General features: G+C 40.3%; 1 protein-coding gene across 1 annotated transcript in view; it reads left to right on the top strand.

The window, feature by feature from the left end:
• The window catches only part of ANKRD55 (ankyrin repeat domain 55), a 126018-nt gene that overhangs the window by 72946 nt on the left and 48841 nt on the right, over nucleotides 1-4231 (top strand). The gene's annotated exons all lie outside the window — the stretch shown is intronic.

The following is a 4231-nucleotide window of genomic DNA, read 5'->3' as shown; positions in this document are numbered from 1 at the left end:
CACTCTGTCGCCCAGACTGGAGTGCAGTGGATGCTCCCGGCCACCGCAGCCTCGACCTGCCGGGCCCCGGCGATCCTTTCGCCTCAGCCTTCTGAGTAGCTGGAATTACGGGCGCGCGCTACCACACCCGGCTGATTTTTTGATTTGTTGTAGAGATGAGGTCTCGCGGCCCAGGCGGGTCTCGAACCCGCGGGGTCAGGCAATCCACTCACCTCAGCCTCCCAAAGGCGCGGGATTACCGGCTGAACCACCGAGCCCGGCCTGTCTCGGTCTTTTATGTCAGACATATTCTTCTTATAAATGTGAGAGTCGTTAAAGAATGCCATTATTGGCAGCCATTTCTGGAGTCCTCATATCCAACCTCAGATTATTTTTGGTCTTTCATTATAATCTTTGACTATTGTCACTGTTTATCTGGATTAGGAAACATCAAAACAAAGACAATGAATTAATTTACTAAGTTTTCTGATCTATAAGATTTTTTTCCAAAGCAAAAAAAGAAAGAAAATTACTTTTATTACTGCACCTGTAACACTATCTAGTTTTGAAAACTAGATGTACTTTTAAAGTACTGTATATCATTCATTTCCATTTTTTTGTCTGAGAGAAGCTATAACTTTTGTGGGGGGTGGGCGAATATGATTGGGAGATAAATACTATGTAAATTTTAGATGTCAACCAGAGCCCAGCTGGTTTTCTGTGAGGGATCTAGAATTGTTTGCTGGCTTCTCAGTCACCTGCTATAATTTTGTTTCCTCTCCTCCACTGTGCACGTGATGAGAAATGCATCAAGCACCTAGCCACATCAATATTTCCCTCTTTCTCCACTTTCAGTGTTGGCTAGAGCCAGTCTAAAAGTGCAGTTCTGAAACATGAAACCTGCTAAGCACTAAATCTGATTTCTGGTTCAGAAAACACAAAGGTTACAGTGGTTTTGGGGAAAAAAAGTTCTGAGAATCTGATAGGACTTGTAGACCCTTAACTAAAATTGCTGCAGCACAGGGATAAGGCACAGAATAACTCATTTGCACAAGACTTTTGTTCCAAAGCAACTTTACAATGCACCCAACGGTTAGAACATATATTTAGTTCTATCTGCAATCTAACTTAACATTTCCCCTCAAAATATTCTGGAAACCTTATATTCTTTTTTTAAAAATTATTATTATTATTATTACTTTTAATAAAGACAAGGACTGTCTATGTTGCCCAGGTTGGTCTCAAACTCCTGGCCTCAAGTGATCCTCTCACCTCAGCCTCTCAAAGTACTGGGATTGTAAGCATGAGCCACAGTGCTTGGCCTAGGAGTTTATGTACTTAACTGAAAGTGAATTACTTTCTATTCCCTGAGCCAATACTTGTTGTTTTCAAAAGAGAAGAATTTTACTGTTATCAGGGACTTCTGGGTGTTTATTACATGCCTGCTAGTGACTTTCAACTCCTAGATCCAAGGCTAAACTGAATCCTCAGTGAAATTCCAGAAATCAGCTGGTAGGAAAGGTCTCCAACATTTGGACACAAGTGGCTGCCTTGCATCCAACAGACTCTGATGTTATATTCCCCGTGAGTTCTATGGGATCCTTTCTAACCTGCAATTTACTAATTAATTTTTCCAGTCAACAATTCTTGAACACCTACTGTATGCTCCGTGTGGTGGGAATATCACGATGAATATGCTGCATCACCTGCCTTTATGTGTGTCACAGCTTAATCGTGGTTCCTGTCACTGCTCGGTGCAGACACCAATTGCCAAGCCTCACATCTATCCCCTACATGGTCACCAAGATCTTGTTTTTTGAGTTGGAGTCTCACTCTGTCGCCCAGACTGTAGTACAGTGACACGCTCCTGGCCACCGCAGCCTCGACCCGCTGGGCTCCGGTGATCCTTCCGCCTCAGCCTTCCAAATAGCCAAAACTACGGGCGTGTGCTCCCATGCCCGGCTAATTTTTGATTTATTGTAGCGATGAGGTCTCTCCAAGTTGCCCCGGTGAGTCTCGAACCCGTGGGCTCAGGCAATCCACTCACCTCAGCCTCCCAAGGCACGGGATTACAGCCCGAGCCACCGAGCCCGGCTTGTCCTCAAGATCTTAACATAACACAACTACAATGTCTGCAGGCTCAACTGCAGCTGAAGAAAGGAGAAGGATGCACTTGTAGGGAAAATGTTCCTAAAAAAAAAAAGTGTTATGCAATACCAACTGCTGCCCTTGAGCTGATTTTGAAAGTTTGGGTTTTCATATTAATAACTCTAAGAGGATTTATTTTTATTTCTCATTAGCCAATGGGGAGGGGGAGGAGCAACAGGAAACTTCCCTTGACTTGCCTGAATGTTCACAACCCATTTATATTGTTAAAGTATTTAGAGAAGTAATGAAGTAATTCAAGTCTTGATTGGGGGCTATTCAGAGGCTCACCAGTTATTTCTAAAGGTGTTCCCAAACTTCAGGGAGGGGGTAGATTGGGGGGAGGATGAATATATATGTATATATCTTTCAAAAATAAATATTTACTAGCTGCACTTTTAGGAGGACCCAGAGTGACAAGTGAAACTAATAATATAGGGTAACAATCTTTATACATTGAGAACCACCATTTTAGAAAGTGAGACGACCTTAAATTCATTTAAAATCGCAAAGAAAAAGTTTTCAAGATCTGAGCTCATGTCCAAAATGAAAGTCTACCAGCATGATGTGTGAAGAAGATTTTTTTTTTTCTCCAGAGTCAGAGAAACCTGGATTTGAATCCTCAGCTCTACCATGTACTCAGTCAACAGTCTTAGGCAAGTTACTGAACCTGTGTTTCAGTTTCTTCATCTGTAAAATGGACCTAAAAGTACCTACTCTTGGGGTTTTTGTACAGAGTCAATCAATGAGATAAATAAACTTGGCAACAAGCAGGTATATGAAAAATAATAGTGCTCCTCCTACCCCTTGAACAAAACATGAAAGAGCTGGGTTTTGAAGGGGATTTTTTTGTTGTTGTTGTTTTAAGAAAATAACTCTTTAAGCCCAGCAACTATGTTTATAAGAATCAGCATAGTACAACCCCAGTTTAATTGGCAACCGCATTTTCACACTGAATTCTCATATCACTCAATCACATCTCTGCCTATAGTCATTGCCATCCACCTCACCTTTGACAGTACAGTCACACAATTGACAAGATCATTTGAAGCACTCATCAAAAATTCTTATGTGTTTCAACTGATGAGTTGGTAACAATGATCATAAATAACAGATAAATTTATTTTCTAAAAAGGATAAGTCATCTTCTGCCTTTCTTGCTTATGTGTATGATTTTTAAAAGCAAAGACAAAATTTTTAAAAACAAGTAAATAATTCAGTTGGGAACAGCGAGAAGTCATTCATTCATTTAACAGATATTTACTTGGCATCTACAATATGTCTGTCATTGTCCTAGGCTCTAGGGATCCATACAGGCAGATAAGGACCCTGTCCTTATGACATTATACTCCAGTGACTTGAAAATTAATTCAGAGCCTTTAACCCTAATATGAGGCCTGATAATTAAGTTCATGAATTCATCCTAGAAAAAGTGCTACATACCTCATTGCTGAATATCACTGTGGTCACCTTTGAAGTACTTCCCTTGGGAAGCTATGCTCCAATGCCAGCATCTAGTCCACCTGTCAAAGCAATTTTGGAGCTCTTTATTTGGACTGGCCATCAGAGTTGTTCTTGTATTACTCTTAATATCCTGAAAGTCATCCAAATGTCTTCCTTTCAATATTTTCTTTATCTTCAAGTAAAGAAAAAAAGTCTTTGGGGGCCAGATCAGGTGAATATGGAAGGTATTTCAATACAGTTATTTGATTACTGGCTAAAAACTTCCTCACAGACAGTGCTGTGTGAGCAGGAGCATTGCAGTGATGCAAGAACTCCTTTGGGTCCATTTTTCGCACATACTTTTCCCCTGACAAGATTTTCAGCTAAGACTGTCATGTTTGTCTATCACTATTTATTTGGTCTGCCATGCTTCTCACAGTCAGCTGATAATTTTGACACACAATTCAACAATTTTTTGCAATGTTTTCATCAGTTCTACTTGTTACTGGCCATCCTGACCTCTCTTCATCAGTGACACTTTCTCTCTCCTCAAAAAAATGTTTAATCCATTAATGCAATTTTCTTCATGGCATTATTTCCATAAATTTGGACTAATGTGTTCCTGATTTCACTTCCACTCTTGCCAAGTTTTTTTTTTTTTTTT

The sequence above is a fragment of the Carlito syrichta genome, unplaced genomic scaffold, assembly GCF_000164805.1.
Source record: "Carlito syrichta isolate Samal-C Ts95f unplaced genomic scaffold, Tarsius_syrichta-2.0.1 Scaffold301838, whole genome shotgun sequence".
NCBI classification, from domain to species: Eukaryota; Metazoa; Chordata; class Mammalia; order Primates; family Tarsiidae; genus Carlito; species Carlito syrichta.
The sequence above is the reverse complement of the archived record's forward strand: the minus strand, read 5'-3'. Positions and strand labels throughout refer to the sequence as shown.